This window comes from Bombina bombina, chromosome 1 (assembly GCF_027579735.1).
Source record: "Bombina bombina isolate aBomBom1 chromosome 1, aBomBom1.pri, whole genome shotgun sequence".
In the NCBI taxonomy this organism is placed as follows: domain Eukaryota; kingdom Metazoa; phylum Chordata; class Amphibia; order Anura; family Bombinatoridae; genus Bombina; species Bombina bombina.
Genome location: NC_069499.1, coordinates 214,495,329 through 214,514,813, shown reverse-complemented (window position 1 = coordinate 214,514,813; position 19,485 = coordinate 214,495,329).

Sequence of the window (19,485 nt, the reverse complement as noted above, 5' to 3'; positions counted from 1 at the left end):
TCACTGGGAATGTCCCAATACTTTCCATCTCAAGCTGAATATGTAAACATCTAAACTGCTGTTCAAGAAATTAAGGGAAGCTTTTTTAAACCGCATAACTGTGATGGTGCATCATTTCTGTGGTCAAGGAGTATCTGTTAAATCATTTGGTGAGCACACACAGCATAGCGGTTTCCACCACGCCCCACTGCAAATACTGTGATGGAGGAACGCCCGGTACACCAAAGCGTACACACACGGGAAGGCATTAGAGACGCACAAGACGCCGAGAGAGGAAGAGCCAGACTTTCCACGATAGTGGAGTCTCCAGAATACAGGTGAACACTGCTTTTGTTTGCATTCTGTTTGCTTTTGATAACATTTGATATTGGAGATGAATTCCGGCCAATAGGCGAATGTGATTGGTATCTCAACAAGTCTGGTCAATGTGGTGTGTGTACTGAATAGTGGCAAAGGGCATGAATTACGGTGTCTATTAGCAGTGGGGTTTATGAATGGACTTTGACATAAATGGATACATGACAGGTGCTGAGCAAAAGGTGTGAATATTAACTTGTTAACAGCTGACTTCACATACCTTACGTGACACAAGTCGCATCACTAATCAGGGGCGTGTTTTTACAGCTTAAAGCTTCATGTTGTGAATTACGTCACCGGATAAAGGCGTATATTAATTTTTGTAGCAAAGACTTGTTTGTTAAAGGATCCAATACTATATGTTAGTGATGGTAAGGCATATCATAAATTATGATGGATTGCATACTATCAAGTTCTAAAGGCAAGTTAAATTACATACGGCTAGATTTAGAGTTTTGTCGGTAACGACCCGCGTAGCTAACGCTGGCTTTTTTCTGACCGCACCTTTAAAATAACTCTGGTATTGAGAGTCCACAGAATGGCTGCGTTAGGCTCCAAAAAGGGAGCGTACAGGCATATTTAACGCCACTGCAACTCTCGATACCAGAGTTGCTTACGGAAGCGGCCAGCTTCAAAAACGTGCTCGTGCACGATTCCCCCATAGAAAACAATGGGGCTGTTTGAGCTGAAAAAAAACCTAACACCTGCAAAAAAGCCGCGTTCAGCTCCTAACGCAGCCCCATTGTTTGCTATGGGGAAACACTTCCTACGTCTGCACCTAACACCCTAACATGTACCCCGAGTCTAAACACCCCTAATCTTACACTTATTAACCCCTAATCTGCCGCCCCCGCTATCGCTGACCCCTGCATATTATTATTAACCCCTAATCTGCCGCTCCGTAAACCGCCGCTACTTACATTATCCCTATGTACCCCTAATCTGCTGCCCTAACATCGCTGACCCCTATATTATATTTATTAACCCCTAATCTGCCCCCACAACGTCGCCTCCACCTGCCTACACTTATTAACCCCTAATCTGCCGAGCGGACCGCACCGCTATTATAATAAAGTTATTAACCCCTAATCCGCCTCACTAACCCTGTAATAAATAGTACTAACCCCTAATCTGCCCTCCCTAACATCGCCGACACCTAACTTCAATTATTAACCCCTAATCTGCCGACCAGAGCTCACCGCTATTCTAATAAATGTATTAACCCCTAAAGCTAAGTCTAACCCTAACACTAACACCCCCCTAAGTTAAATATAATTTAAATCTAACGAAATTAATTAACTCTTATTAAATAAATTATTCCTATTTAAAGCTAAATACTTACCTGTAAAATAAATCCTAATATTGCTACAATATAAATTATAATTATATTATAGCTATTTTAGGATTAATATTTATTTTACAGGTAACTTTGTATTTATTTTAACCAGGTACAATAGCTATTAAATAGTTAAGAACTATTTAATAGCTAAAATAGTTAAAATAATTACAAAATTACCTGTAATGGTAGGTGAATACAGCACTTAGTGTAAAGGTGGTGCACGGTGTGGGAGGTAGCTGCAATAGCCTCTGTGATAATGCACTCGTAGTAACACCAGCACCAATATCTTGAATTCCAATACTTTTATTAGAGGTTACATAAAAAGCAACGTTTCGTGGTGAACCCACTTAATCATGCTGTTTGTATAACATTGTTTCAAGCAATTTATATCTTTCTTTGGCGCCAACTGGCTTCAATTTTGGCAGTTTTACACCCCCTAGTGGTTACCAATTGCAATGTGTATACAAAAATGTTAAAAACAAATGTATATGACTAAACAGATTATGTATGGCAATAATAAACGTACAAGTACTTTAACATTACTGTGCATACTTATATTATCACAAATATTTAACATGCTTATATTGATTTTTCAGTTTTAATATCTTATTATAATATAATCTCAAATAATGTAAACACATAGGTAAAGTACCCTTGATATTTTTAACTTATCATATAAAGAAAATTTCTATACAAAGAAATCTTTTCATATAGTGAACTCTTTTCATATAGTAAATTTTAATTCTGCATATAGTTATAATTTGAGTGGTAATAATGTTGAAGTTATAATTTCATGATTTAAGGGAATTTCTTTAAGAGAAACAATTAAGATCAAAATCCCTGTTCAACCCCCTGGGAATAAGAGTATCCAATTGATATATCCATCTCATCTCTTGTTGTTGGAGGATTTTTTCTCTATTTGTCCCATTGCGCTGAACAGGGATGTGTTGTATGATCTGCCAGCGTAGCTGGCTTACACTATGTCCTTTTTCTAAAAAGTGTTTGGACAGGGGTGCCTCCAAATTCTTTTTCCTTATGTTTGACCTATGCTGACTCAATCTATCCTTTACTTTCTGTGTGGTCTCTCCTAAGTAATACATAGAACATGGGCATTTTATGAGATAGACTACGTAACTAGTGTCACAAGTGTAAAATCCCCTGATGTTGTAACGTCTGCCATTATGTGGATGATAAAAGTTAGGACCTTTTATAACTGAATTACAACTAACACATCCTAGGCAGGGGTAACAGCCATTCCTTTTTGCTTGCATGTATGTTTGTGTATCTTTTCTCTCTGATCCCACATCACTTCTTACAAGGTGGTCCCGGATATTCTTTACCCTCCTATATGCCATTAAAGGGTAATCCCTAAACTGTTCAATACTAGGGTTACAATCCTTAAGTATATGCCAATGCTTTTTTATGGCTTTTGCTACTGCTTGGCTATGTGAGCTATGTTGAGACACAAATACTAGTCTATCTTGTTCTTTAGTTTTTTCTTTAGGTGCCCTAGGTGTAGTGATATCTTTAATTGTTTCACTCAACAATTGTGTAGGATATCCTCTCTGTTTAAATTTGTTTGACATTTCCAACAGCCTTTTATCCTTCACTTCTGGTGTGCTTACTATTCTCTGTACCCTTAATAATTGACTCTTGGGTAATGAGTTGATAAGGCCTTTTGGATGGAAGCTGTTATATTCCAATAAGGTGTTCCTATCGGTCTCTTTTGAAAAGATATCTATGTCGAGTCTATTATGTCCTTTAGTAATCTTAGTGTCAAGAAATGTTATACTCTCTTCACTATATGTCAAGGAAAATTGTAAGCCCCTTACCATAGTATTGAGTTCTCTTGTGAATTCTTCTAGTTCTCCAATGCTGCCCCACCACACGCCAAACACATCATCTATATAGCGCCACCATACTGTACCATACTGTCTAAATAGATGATTTTCATAAACTTGGCGCTCTTCAAACTCATTCATATAGAGGTTGGCGTATGATGGGGCAACATTGGAGCCCATGGCTGTACCCCTTATCTGTATGTACCAGTCATCCTGGAAAAGAAAGAAATTCCAGTATAGTACCAGACGCAGTAAATTTTCCAAAACCCACAACATTGTGTTTGTGAATAGCCACCACTGACCATCAGCACTTTTCTTATAATTGCAATACCTGTTTCATGACTTATAGAGGTATATAAACTCTTAACATCCATTGTGTAAAGTATATATCTATCTGACTGCAATTCTAAAGATTTTATTTTATCCAAAAAATGACCTGTGTCTTTCAGATAGCTGGCCATTTTTACCACTTCTGGTTGTAGCAGTTTATCTAGGTACATTGCTATATTGGTATATACTGAACCTACACATGACACAATAGGTCTGCCTGGTGGTCTAGTGGGGTCTTTATGGATTTTGGGGACCGTATAGAAAATAGGTATTTTAGGGTCCTCTACCTGCAAATAATCAGCCAATTTCTTATCAATTATTAACTGGTTTTCTGCCCATTTCACAATATGGTTGATTTCTTTTTGTATTGCACCTAGGGGGTTGCTAGCTATTTTCCTATAAGTGGAGGTGTCACTGAGCTGGTCTCTAATTTCACTGACATAATAATGTTTATCCATCACTACTGTGGCACCTCCCTTATCGGCCCCCTTAAGTACAATACTGTTATCACTCTTTAAATTTTTTAATGCCTGCTGATCCTGTTTAAAGAAATTGATAGGCTTGAACTTTGCGTTGTTTTGTTTTTTTATTTTATTTTTGAGTGATGCAATTTCTAAATCTACCAGTTTAGTGAATGTGTTAAGGCTATGGTTGGCTAAATTAGGGTTAAAGTGACTCTTCTTTCTAAGCCCCAAATTATCCAAATTTAACATATTGTGTTCTTTATCATTTTTTCGGTTGTCAATGGTAATATCGTGCATCTCATTAAACCAAATTTTTAACTTCACATTTCTGTAAAATTTATGCAAGTCCTTAGTTAATTCAAAAAAATTTAAGTCCTGGTAAGGGCAAAAAGACAGTCCTTTGTTCAAGACATTCAATTCGTTAGTGGTAAACGTATGCTTAGAAATATTTACCACTGTGTCTTGTTCTTGGATCACTTCTTCGGCTGCGGCTTCCGTTGTGATTTCCGCTGTTCCCCTTGGCCTCTCACATTCTTCATTTTCTTGCCTCCTCTGGCTCCTGTGTTCTTGGATCACTTCTTCGGCTGCGGCTTCCGTTGTGATTTCCGCTGTTCCCCTTGGCCTCTCACATTCTTCATTTTCTTGCCTCCTCTGGCTCCTGTGTTTGCGGCCTCCCCGGCGGAATCGCTCTCTCCGCTGCTGCTGGAGTTTCCCAAAGGGGACTGTGTGGCGTCGTCTGATGACGTGTCGGTTCCGGTTCCGGTTGGTTACCAATCGGTCCGTAGATACAACAACACGAAAAGATCCAATAGAAACAGAAACCGGCACCCACGTGATACAAACATCACTACCGGAACCGGAACCGACACGTCATCAGACGACGCCACACAGTCCCCTTTGGGAAACTCCAGCAGCAGCGGAGAGAGCGATTCCGCCGGGGAGGCCGCAAACACAGGAGCCAGAGGAGGCAAGAAAATGAAGAATGTGAGAGGCCAAGGGGAACAGCGGAAATCACAACGGAAGCCGCAGCCGAAGAAGTGATCCAAGAACAAGACACAGTGGTAAATATTTCTAAGCATACGTTTACCACTAACGAATTGAATGTCTTGAACAAAGGACTGTCTTTTTGCCCTTACCAGGACTTAAATTTTTTTGAATTAACTAAGGACTTGCATAAATTTTACAGAAATGTGAAGTTAAAAATTTGGTTTAATGAGATGCACGATATTACCATTGACAACCGAAAAAATGATAAAGAACACAATATGTTAAATTTGGATAATTTGGGGCTTAGAAAGAAGAGTCACTTTAACCCTAATTTAGCCAACCATAGCCTTAACACATTCACTAAACTGGTAGATTTAGAAATTGCATCACTCAAAAATAAAATAAAAAAACAAAACAACGCAAAGTTCAAGCCTATCAATTTCTTTAAACAGGATCAGCAGGCATTAAAAAATTTAAAGAGTGATAACAGTATTGTACTTAAGGGGGCCCATAAGGGAGGTGCCACAGTAGTGATGGATAAACATTATTATGTCAGTGAAATTAGAGACCAGCTCAGTGACACCTCCACTTATAGGAAAATAGCTAGCAACCCCCTAGGTGCAATACAAAAAGAAATCAACCATATTGTGAAATGGGCAGAAAACCAGTTAATAATTGATAAGAAATTGGCTGATTATTTGCAGGTAGAGGACCCTAAAATACCTATTTTCTATACGGTCCCCAAAATCCATAAAGACCCCACTAGACCACCAGGCAGACCTATTGTGTCATGTGTAGGTTCAGTATATACCAATATAGCAATGTACCTAGATAAACTGCTACAACCAGAAGTGGTAAAAATGGCCAGCTATCTGAAAGACACAGGTCATTTTTTGGATAAAATAAAATCTTTAGAATTGCAGTCAGATAGATATATACTTTACACAATGGATGTTAAGAGTTTATATACCTCTATAAGTCATGAAACAGGTATTGCAATTATAAGAAAAGTGCTGATGGTCAGTGGTGGCTATTCACAAACACAATGTTGTTTTTTGGAAAATTTACTGCGTCTGGTACTATACTGGAATTTCTTTCTTTTCCAGGATGACTGGTACATACAGATAAGGGGTACAGCCATGGGCTCCAATGTTGCCCCATCATACGCCAACCTCTATATGAATGAGTTTGAAGAGCGCCAAGTTTATGAAAATCATCTATTTAGACAGTATGGTACAGTATGGTGGCGCTATATAGATGATGTGTTTGGCGTGTGGTGGGGCAGCATTGGAGAACTAGAAGAATTCACAAGAGAACTCAATACTATGGTAAGGGGCTTACAATTTTCCTTGACATATAGTGAAGAGAGTATAACATTTCTTGACACTAAGATTACTAAAGGACATAATAGACTCGACATAGATATCTTTTCAAAAGAGACCGATAGGAACACCTTATTGGAATATAACAGCTTCCATCCAAAAGGCCTTATCAACTCATTACCCAAGAGTCAATTATTAAGGGTACAGAGAATAGTAAGCACACCAGAAGTGAAGGATAAAAGGCTGTTGGAAATGTCAAACAAATTTAAACAGAGAGGATATCCTACACAATTGTTGAGTGAAACAATTAAAGATATCACTACACCTAGGGCACCTAAAGAAAAAACTAAAGAACAAGATAGACTAGTATTTGTGTCTCAACATAGCTCACATAGCCAAGCAGTAGCAAAAGCCATAAAAAAAGCATTGGCATATACTTAAGGATTGTAACCCTAGTATTGAACAGTTTAGGGATTACCCTTTAATGGCATATAGGAGGGTAAAGAATATCCGGGACCACCTTGTAAGAAGTGATGTGGGATCAGAGAGAAAAGATACACAAACATACATGCAAGCAAAAAGGAATGGCTGTTACCCCTGCCTAGGATGTGTTAGTTGTAATTCAGTTATAAAAGGTCCTAACTTTTATCATCCACATAATGGCAGACGTTACAACATCAGGGGATTTTACACTTGTGACACTAGTTACGTAGTCTATCTCATAAAATGCCCATGTTCTATGTATTACTTAGGAGAGACCACACAGAAAGTAAAGGATAGATTGAGTCAACATAGGTCAAACATAAGGAAAAAGAATTTGGAGGCACCCCTGTCCAAACACTTTTTAGAAAAAGGACATAGTGTAAGCCAGCTACGCTGGCAGATCATACAACACATCCCTGTTCAGCGCAATGGGACAAATAGAGAAAAAATCCTCCAACAACAAGAGATGAGATGGATATATCAATTGGATACTCTTATTCCCAGGGGGTTGAACAGGGATTTTGATCTTAATTGTTTCTCTTAAAGAAATTCCCTTAAATCATGAAATTATAACTTCAACATTATTACCACTCAAATTATAACTATATGCAGAATTAAAATTTACTATATGAAAAGAGTTCACTATATGAAAAGATTTCTTTGTATAGAAATTTTCTTTATATGATAAGTTAAAAATATCAAGGGTACTTTACCTATGTGTTTACATTATTTGAGATTATATTATAATAAGATATTAAAACTGAAAAATCAATATAAGCATGTTAAATATTTGTGATAATATAAGTATGCACAGTAATGTTAAAGTACTTGTACGTTTATTATTGCCATACATAATCTGTTTAGTCATATACATTTGTTTTTAACATTTTTGTATACACATTGCAATTGGTAACCACTAGGGGGTGTAAAACTGCCAAAATTGAAGCCAGTTGGCGCCAAAGAAAGATATAAATTGCTTGAAACAATGTTATACAAACAGCATGATTAAGTGGGTTCACCACGAAACGTTGCTTTTTATGTAACCTCTAATAAAAGTATTGGAATTCAAGATATTGGTGCTGGTGTTACTACGAGTGCAAAATTACCTGTAAAATAAATCCTAACCTAAGTTACAATTAAACCTAACACTACACTATCAATAAATTAATTAAATAAAATACCTACAATTACCTACAATTAAATCTAACACTACACTATCAATAAATTAATTAAATACAATATCTACAAATAAATACAATGAAATAAACTAACTAAAGTACAAAAAATAAAAAAGAACTAAGTTACAAAAAAATAAAAAAATATTTACAAACATAAGAAAAATATTACAACAATTTTAAACTAATTACACCTACTCTAAGCCCCCTAATAAAATAACAAAGCACCCCAAAATAAAAAATGCCCTACCCTATTCTAAATTACAAAAGTTCAAAGCTCTTTTACCTTACCAGCCCTGAACAGGGCCCTTTGCGGGGCATGCCCCAATAAATTCAGCTCTTTTTCCTGTAAAAAAACACATGCAATACCCCCCCCAACATTACAACCCACCACCCACATACCCCTAATCTAACCCAAACCACTCTTAAATAAACCTAACACTAAGCCCCTGAAGATCTTCCTACCTTGTCTTCACCTCACCGGGTATTACACCGATCCGTCCTGGCTCCGATATCTTCATCTAAGCCCAAGCGGGGGCTAGACATCCATCATCCGATGGCTGAAGAAGTCCAGAAGAGGGTCCAAAGTCTTCATCCTATCCGGGAAGAAGAGTAGATCCGGACCGGCAACCATCTTCTTCCAAGCGGCATCTTCTATCTTCATCCGATGAGGACCGGCTCCATCTTGAAGACCTCCACCGCGGACCCATCTTCTTCCGACGACGACTCACTATAGTCCCAATCTGCTGATTCTGGCACCTTCCTGTGCCGCGGCTTTTGTGAGTAGTTCCATATCTCAAGGGGGGCGGGATTCCTACCCTAGCTGCTGTCCAGATCTAGACGATATTGTCCTATGGTGGTGCCTCTCTGTCTCATCTACTAAAAGACAAAGTAGGTTGTTTTAAATATGGGTGCTGCATCACCTGTAATACCCTAATACAAGGTGACATGTTTTCCCATCCCCCTAGATCCAAAAAAAAATAATATTAGACACAGATTATCTTTCACCTCTGACTTTGTTGTTTACATAATTATTTGTCCCTGTGGGAAATATTACGTGGGAAAAACCTGTACCCCCTTCAAAGATCACTTAGCCAATCTCAAAAGTGTGATTAGAGCAGCCTTTAAAGATGGCACAAGTGAACAACCTGTGGCCCGTCATTTTCTTGAAAACTGGCATACTGTATCTGTGCTTAGAACTATGATAATTGATAGAATACCTCCCCTAAGAAAAGGTGGGAACAGGGATAAGGAATTATTAAAAAGAGAAGCTCAAGTAATCAATAGATTGGGCACAATGTATCCGAAGGGCTTTAATACATATTTGGATTTATCATTATTTTATTAATAATGTGTGTAACCATAATAGGATTTATTATCTTAAAAAGATCTTGCTTTGGCTTTGAGTTAAAAAAAACATACAGCCAGATTCCGAGTTTTGAGCGCTATAGGGAAATTAATGACCGCAGCATTTTCGGTGGTATTTCACTCCCTATAGCGCTGGTATTATGAGCTGGCATTTGCGGGCGGTATGGCTGCGTTGAGCTGCATACCACTAACAAATACCATCACTGCTTTGAGCTGCTGTTACATGCTCGTGCATGATTTCCCCATAGACAACAATGGGGAGAGCCGGCTAAAAGAAAGCTCCGTAACGCAGCCCTATTGATGTCTACAGGGAAATGTCTTTTTATGTTTAAACCTAACACCCTAACATAAACCCCGAGTCTAAACACCCCTAATCTGCTGCTCCCAACATTGAGGCAACCTACATTACTGTTATTAACCCCTTATCTGCTGCCCCCAAAATTGCCGCAACCTAACTACACTTATTAACCCCTAACCTGCTGCCCCCAATGTTGCCGCCACTATACTAAAGTTATTAACCCCTAAACATAACCCTAAGTCTAAACCTAACCCTAACGTAACCCTAACACCCACTAACTTTAAAAGAATTAAAATAATTCCAAATAAAAATTACAATTAATACCTAAATTATTCCTATTTCAAACTAAATACTTACCTGTAAAATAAAACCTAAGCTAACTAATAGTTACATTGTAGATATCTTAGGTTTTATTTTTATTTCACAGGTAAGTTTGTATTTATTTTAACTAGGTAGATTAGTTATTAAATAGTTATTTAAATAGTTATTTACTATTTACTAACTACCTAGTTAAAATAAATACAAACTTACCTGTGAAATAAATCCTAACCTGTCTTACAGTTAAACCTAACATTACACTAAAATTAAATAAATTACGTTAATCAAATACAATTAACTAAATTACAAAAAAAAATAAACACTAATTTACACAAAATAAAAAAGAAATTATCAATTATTTAAACTAATTACTCCTAATCTAATAGCCCTATCAAAATAACCCCCCCCCCCAAAATAATAAAACCCCTAGCCTAAACTAAAATACCAATAGCCCTTAAAAGGGCCTTTTGTGGGGCATTGCCCCAAAGATTTCAGCTCTTTTACCTGGCAAATAAAAATACAAACAACCCCCCCAACAGTAAAACCCAGCACCCACACAACCAACCCACCCAAATAAAATTCTATCTATTGATTGCAATAGCCAATAGGATTTTTTTACCCTTTAATTCCTATTGGCTGGGCATTCAGATCTTTTACATTGCCCCAACCCTAAGCTAAAAATAAAACCTACCCAATAAACCCTTAATAAAACCTAACACTAACCCCCGAAGTCCTCATCCACGTGGCAAGAAGTCCTCAACGAAGCCGGGAGAAGTCTTTATCATAGAATGAAGAGTTTACTCGCCAGGACTTTTCACCAGATTTATTTCCTAACAGTGAATGTATTTGGGGGTTTAGCTCCTTCCTCAGACATTCAGAAATACAGATCTGGCGAGTTTACTCTTCATTCTATGCACTTTTCTGTTGCACCCCAGGCATTTGGACTGGAGTCTGGAGTGCTTGTCTCTTCTGTTTATATATATATATATATATATATATATATATATATATATATATATATATATATATATATTATACAGTACACACAACACACAGAAAACCTGGCACTCGCCAGCAGATACTCAGTAATGTTTAAAAGCAAAACTGGGGGGAAGTCAGTTACATTTTCGCCAAAGGATCAAGCCCAGGACCATGTTAAGGTCTCCCCTTCCTGGGACCCTAAACCAGCACCCACAAAATGCATACTTTCAATAAAAACCAACTGGGAACCTCCCAGGGTGACACAGGCTTTTGTAATCTCCCCTATGTAAATACAAAACACAGGAATGGGCCACACTCACAGACTGGACTGGGTACACATCCTAAGCCACTGTTAACTCCACATCCATGAACACTGACAGACAGCTGCACAGTTCCCAGCAACCCAGGCAGTTAACCCCTGAACAGCCTGGGTGACAGACCCGCAGGGAAGCATTACAAACATTATTAACACAACACACAGAAAACCTGGCACTCACCAGCAGATTCACAGTAATGTTTACAAGCAAAACTGAGGGTCAGTTATATTTGGCACCAAAGGATCAAGCCCAGGACCATGTCAAGGTCTCCCTCTTCCTGGGACCCTTAACCAGCACCCAAAAAAATGCATACTTACAAACAAACTAACTGGTTTTGTAATCTCCCCTATGTATATACAAAACACAGGAATGGACCACACTCACAGAATGGACTGGTTACACATCCTAAGCCACTGGTAACTCCACAGCCCTGAACATTGACAGACAGCTGCACAGTTCCCAGCACCCCAGGCAGTTAACCACTGAACAACCTGGGTGACAGGCCCACAGGGAAGCATTACAAACATTATAAACACACAGAAAACCGGGCACTCACCAGCAGATACTCAATAATGTTTAAAAGCAAAACTGGGGGAAGTCAGTTACATTTGGTGCCAAAGGATCAAGCCCAGGACCATGCCAAGGTCTCCCCCTTCTGGTACCCTAAACAAGCACCCACAAAATGCATACTTTCAAACAACCTCCCAGGGTGACACAGGCTTTTGTAATTTTCCCTATGTAAAAACAAAACACAGGAATGGACCACACTCACAGACTGGACTGGGTACACATCCTAAGCCACTGTTTACTCCACAGCCCTGAACACTGGCAGACAGCTGCACAGTTCCTACCATCAGGCAGTTAACCTCTGAACAGCCTGGGTGACATACAGTATATGCACATGCTATATGCTACGACTATGGCGTAATACCGAAACACATCAGCGGGTAACGGAGCACCCCACCAACACTCCAACTTCCTTAGCTAGACACTTTGATGTGAACCCATCCATATTCTTTTTGTGAATAAATGAGTTTTACAATCATTGGTGCTCCTGCTGTTTGGTGTTCATTAAATATATATATACCCATACACATACTTAGACACACACACACATATCTATATACACACACACAATATAGCCCTTTCCATTTAAATACCTGGTCATATACCATATAGCTTTTAACCCTTATAAAAAATTTAATTAATCTTTATGTTTATATTTTTTATCAGATAGTGTATATATGAGTGTAACATTTTATTTTAATATATTTATTAGACATGTGCTTTCAGATTCTTCATTAGGATCCGAATGCAGAAGTAGGAGGCCGCTTGTGGCATTTGTCTCTTTTTGGAGCCAAATTTATTCGTGTTAAAGTGCAATACACACACACAGATCTTAGTGTGTTGAACTTTCACAAGAACAAATCTGGCTACAAAAAGAGATGAATGTTATTAGTGGCCGCCTTCTTCCACATTTGGATCCTAATAAAGGATCTGAATGCACATGTCCAATATTTATGTTGTATTTGGTGCACTTTTTTTTAACGTATGCACTTTACTCTAGGGGGCCTATCAAGCCGTCAACCGCAAATACGCTGGAATTCCACAGCGTAATTGTGGCGAGCTTGATTCGCCTTATTTATCAAAGCCTACAGACCGGCAAAAGTTTAAATCTGTGACGTAACATACGATCCGCCGGTCTCAGTCCGACACAGATCGATACTTACGTCACTACAGATGTTCCGAATGTAAATTCGGCACTAACTGACTACTTTTGCTAGTTATCAAATAACTACCAGTTACGCTTGCCACTATTCTGGCCCAGCGTACCTGGTTTTCAATCCACCGCCCTGGATACGGCGGATGCCATAGGAATCAATGGGAGTCTGAAAGCAACGAAAGCTCATTTACGTTGCTGCCCGATATCCCATTGATTCCTATGGGATAATAAAAGTTATGTTTACACCTAACACCCTAACATATACCACGAGTCTAAACATCCCTAATCTGCCACCCCCTACACCGCCGCCACCTACATTATACTTATTAACCCCTAATCTGCCGCCCCGACACTGCCGCCACCTACATTATACTGATTAACCCCTAATCTGCTGTCCCGACACCGCCGCCACCTACAATATACTGATTAACCACAAATCTGCCGCCCCCGCTATCGCTGACACCTATATTATATTATTAACCCCTAATCTGCCGCCCCCTACACCGCTGCCACCTACATTATACTGATTAACCCCTAATCTGCCTCCACCTACATAAAGTTATTAACCCCTATCCCGCCGCTTCCAGACCCCACCGCAACTAAATAAATGTATTAACCCCTAAACCCCTGGCCTCCCACATCGCTAGCACTTACTAAACCTATTAACCCCTAAACCACCAGCTTCCCACATCGCCATAAACTAAATTAAACTATTAACCCCTAAACCTAACAACCCGCTAACTTTATATTAATTATTAACTCGTCCCTATCTTATAATAAATGTAAACTTACCTTTAGATTTAAATTTAACTATATTAAACTACTAATTAAATTAATCTACCCTAACTATTATACTAAATTACATTAAACTATATTAAATTAATAATTAACCTACCCTAACTTTTATACTAAAATTACATTAAACTACAAATTAAATTAACTATATAAACGCCTAGATTACAAGTTTTGTTGGTAAAGACCTGCGGGGCTAACAAGCCTTTTTTTTCCAGCGCACACTTTAAACAATGCTGGCATTACAAGTTTTCTGAATGGCTAAGTTAGCCTCAGAAAATTGAGCGTTGAGCAAATTTAGCTCCACTTCTACCTGTAATACCAGCGTTGCTTATGGTAGCAGTAAGCTGGCAAAACGTGCTTGTGCACGATTTCCCCATTGGAAACAATGGGGCTGAGCTGGCTGAAAAAAAACCTAACACCTGCAAAAAAGCAGCGTTCAGCTCCTAACACAGCCCCATTGTTTACTATGGGAAAATACTTTCTAAGTCTACACCTAACACCCTAACATGAACCCAGAGTCTAAACACCCCTAACCTTACACTTATTAACCTATAATCTGCCGCCCCTAACATCGTCGCCACCTGCATTATACTATTAACCCCTAATCTGCTGCTCTGGATACCGCCGCCACCTACATTATACCTATGAACCCCTATTCTGCTGCTCCTAACATCGCCAACACCTATATTATATTTATTAACCTTTAATATTCCGCCCCCAATGTCGCCGCCACCTACCTACACTTATTAACCCCAAATCTGCCGACCGGACATCGCGGTCACTATAATAAATGAATTAACCCCTAAACCGCCGCAATCCCGTCTTGCAAACACTATAATACATTTTATTAACCCCTAATCTGCCCCCCCAACGTCGCCGCTACATACCTACAATTATTAACCCCTAATCTCCCGCCCTCAAAGTCGCCGCTACTATAATAAAGTTATTAACCCCTAAACCTAAGTCTAACCCTAACCCTAACACCCCCCTAAGTTAAATCTATTTTTAATAAATCTAAATTAAATTTCTAAAATTAAATAAATTAATACTATTTAAAACTAAATACTTACCTATAAAATAAACCATAAGATAGCTACAATATAACTAATAGTTACATGGTAGCTATTTTAGGATTTATATTTATTTTACAGGCAACTTTGTATTTATTTTAACTAGGTACAATAGCTATTAAATAGTTAATAACTATTTAATAGCTACCTAGTTAAAATAATTACAAAATTACCTGTAAAATAAATCCTAACCCAAGTTACAAATACACCTAACACTACACTATCAAATAAATTAATTAAATAAATTAACTACAATTATCTAAACTAAAATACAATTAAATAAACTTAACTATATTACAAAAAAAACAAACACTAAATTATAAAAAATAAAAAAATATTACAAGAATTTTAAACTAATTACACCTAATCTAGGCCCCCTATTAAAATAAAAAAGCCCCCCAAAATAATAAAATTCCTTACCCTAAACTAAATTACAAAGTAATCAGCTCTTTTACCAGCCCTTAAAAGGGCTTTTTGCAGGGCATTGCCCCAAAGTAATCAGCTCTTTTACCTGTAAAAAAAAACAAATACAATAACCCCCCCAACATTACAACCCACCACCCACACACCACTACTCTAAAACCCACCCAATCCCCCCTTAAAAAAAACCTAACACTACACCATTGATTATCACCCTACCTTGAGCCGTGTTCACCCAGCCGGCCACAAGTGGTCATCCAATCCATCCAGAAGTGTTCATCTGATGGGGCAGAAGAGGACATCTGGACTGGCAGAAGTCTTCATCCGATCAGGGCAGAAGAGATCCTCCATCCAGCAGAAGTCTTCATCCAAGCGATATCTTCTATTTTCTTGCAGCGATGAGCGGCTCCATCTTGAAGACCTCCGGCGCGGAACATCCTCCTCGGCCGACGACTACCCGACGAATGACGGTTCCTTTAAATGACATCATCCAAGATGGAGTCCCTCGAATTCCGATTGGCTGATAGGATTCTATCAGCCAATCGGAATTAAGGTAGCAAAAATCCGATTGGTTGATTTAATCAGCCAATCGGATTGAAGTTCAATCCGATTGACTGAATTGATCAGCCAATAGAATTGACCTTGCATTCTATTGGCTGATCCAATCAGCTAATCGGATTGAACTTCAATCCGATTGGCTGATTAAATCAACCAATCAGATTTTTCCTACCTTAATTCCGATCAGAATTCGAGGGACACCATCTTGGATGACGTCATTTAAAGGAACCGTCATTCGTCGGGTAGTCATAGGCCGAGGAGGATGTTCCGCGCCAGAGGTCTTCAAGATGGAGCCGCTCATCGCCGCAAGGATGAAAATAGAAGATACCGCTTAGATGAAGATTTCTGCTAGATGGAGGACCTCTTCTACCCCGATCGGATGAAGACTTCTGCCGGTCCGGATGTCCTCTTCTGCCCCATAAGATGAACACTTCTGGACGGATCGAATGACCACTTGTGCCCGGCTGGGTGAACACGGCTCAAGGTAGGGTGATATTCAATGGGGTAGTGTTAGTTTTTTTTAAGGGGGGATCGGGTGGGTTTTAGAGTAGGGGTGTGTGGGTGGTGGGTTTAAATGTTGGGGGGTATTGTATTTGTGTTTTTTACAGGTAAAAGAGCTGATTACTTTGGAGCAATGCCCCGTAAAAAGCCCTTTTAAGGGCTGGTAAAAGAGCTGACTACTTTGTAATTTAGTTTAGGGTAGGGAATTTTATTATTTTGGGGGGCTTTTAATTTTATTAGGGGGCTTAGATTAGGTGTAATTAGTTTAAAATTCTTGTAATATTTTTTTATTTTTTGTAATTTAGTGTTTGTTTTTTTGTAATATAGTTTAGTTTATTTAATTGTATTTTAGTTTAGATAATTGTATTTAATTTATTTAATTAATTTATTGATAGTGTAGTGTTAGGTGTATTTGTAACTTAGGTTATGATTTATTTTACAGGTAATTTTGTAATTATTTTAACTAGGTAGCTATTAAATAGTTATTAACTATTTAATAGCTATTGTACCTAGTTAAAATAAATACAAATTTGCCTGTAAAATAAATATAAATCCTGAAATAGCTACCATGTAACTATTAGTTTAGCTATATTAGGGTTTATTTTATAGGTAAGTATTTAGTTTTAAATAGGATTAATTTATTTAATTTTAGAAATTTAATTTAGATTTATTAAAAATAGATTTAACTTAGGGGGGTGTTAGGGTTAGGGTTAGACTTAGGTTTAGGGGTTAATAACTTTATTATAGTAGCGGCAACGTTGGGGGCAGGAGATTAGGGGTTAATAATTGTAGGTAGGTGGCAGCGACGTTGGGGGGGCAGATTAGGGGTTAATAAAATTTATTATAGTGTTTGTAAAATGGGATTGCGGCAGTTCAGGGGTTAATACATTGTGGCGGCAATTTCCGGTGGGCAGATTAGGGGTTAATAAGTGTAGGTAGGTGGCGGCTACGTTGGGGGGGGCAGATTAGGGGTTATTAAATATAATGTAGGTGTCGGCGATGTTAGGGGCAGCAGATTAGAGGTTCATAGGTATAATGTAGGTGGCGACAATTTCCAGTCGGCAGATTAGGGGTTAAATAATTTTATTATAGTGTTTGTGATGTGGGGAAGCCTCGGTTTAGGGGTTCATAGGTAGTTTATGGGTGTTAGTGTACTTTGCAGCACTTTAGTTAAGAGCTTTATGTTCTGGCGTTAGCCCATAAAACTCTTAACTACTGACTTTTATATGCGGTAGGAGTCTTGGAGGTAGAGGCTGTACCGCTCACTTTCTCCAAGACTTGTAATACTAGCGTTAGGAAAATCCCATTAAAAAGATAGGATACGCAATTGACATAAAGGGATTTGCGGTAGCCAAAAGTCGCGTAAGAAACGTGAGCAGTACACCTGTACCTGCCATACTCGTAATACCATCGGGCGTTAAAAAGCAGCGTTAGGACCCCTTAACTCTGCTTTTTAAAGCTAGCGCAGAACTCGTAATCTAGCAGTATATATTTAAACACCTAACCCTACATAAATAATTAAAATCTACACAAAAAAATTACTAAATTACAAAAAACTAACAACTAAATTACAAAAAATAACAAACACTAACACCTAGATTAACAAGTTTTTGTCGGTAACGCTGTGCGGGGCTAATGAACCTTTTTTTCTTACCGCTCACTTAAGCCAACGCTGGTATTACGAGTTTTCTTCAAGCCGGCATTAGCCTCAGAAAAGTGAGCATTGAGCTCCACATCTCACTGTAATACCAGCGCTGCTTACGGTAGCGGTAAGCTGGTTAAACGTGCTCGTGCACGATTTCCCCATAGGAAACAATGGGACTGAGCTGGCAGAAAAAAAAACCTAACACCTGCAAAAAATCAGCGTTCAGCTCCTAACACAGCTCCATTGTTTCCTATGGGGAAATTTATTTTATGTCTACACCTAACACCCTAACATGAACCCCGAGTCTAAACACCCCTAATTTTACACTTATTAACCCCTAATCTGCCGCCCCCGCTATCACTGACACCTACATTATATTATTAACCCCTAATCTGCTGCTCTGGACACCGCCACAACCTACATTATACTTATGAACCCCTAATCTACTGTCCCCAACATCGCCGACACCTATATTATAGTTATTAACCCCTAATCTGCCCCCCAATGTCGCCGCAACTATATTAAATTTATTAGCCCCTAATCTGCAGCTGCAACATCGCCGCCACTATAATACATTTATTAACCCACAAACCTAAGTTTTACCCTAATACCCCCCTAACTTAAATATAATTTAAAATAATCTAAATAAATTTACTACAATTAAATAAATTATTCCTATGTAAAACTAAATACTTACCTATAAAATAAACCCTAAGCTAGCTACAATATAACTAATAGTTACATTGTAGCTAGCTTAGAATTTATATTTAATTTACAGGCAACTTTGTATTTATTTTAACTAGGTAGAATAGTTATTAAATAGTTATTAACTACTTAATAACTACCTCGCTAAAATAAGTACAAAAGTACCTGTAAAATAAACCCTAACCTAAGTTACAATTACACCTAACACTACACTATAATTAAACTAATTACCTAAACTACCTACAATTAATTACAATTTAATTAAATAAACTAAATTACGGAAAAAAAACAAAACACTAAATTACAGAAAATAAAAAAAGAAATACAAGAATTTTAAACTAATTACACCTAATCTAATCCCCCTAATAAAATAAAAAAGCCCCCAAAAATAATAAAATTCCCTACCCTATACTAAATTACAAATAGCCCTTAAAAGGGCCTTTTGCGGGGCATTGCCCCAAAGTAATCAGCTCTTTCACCTGTAAAAA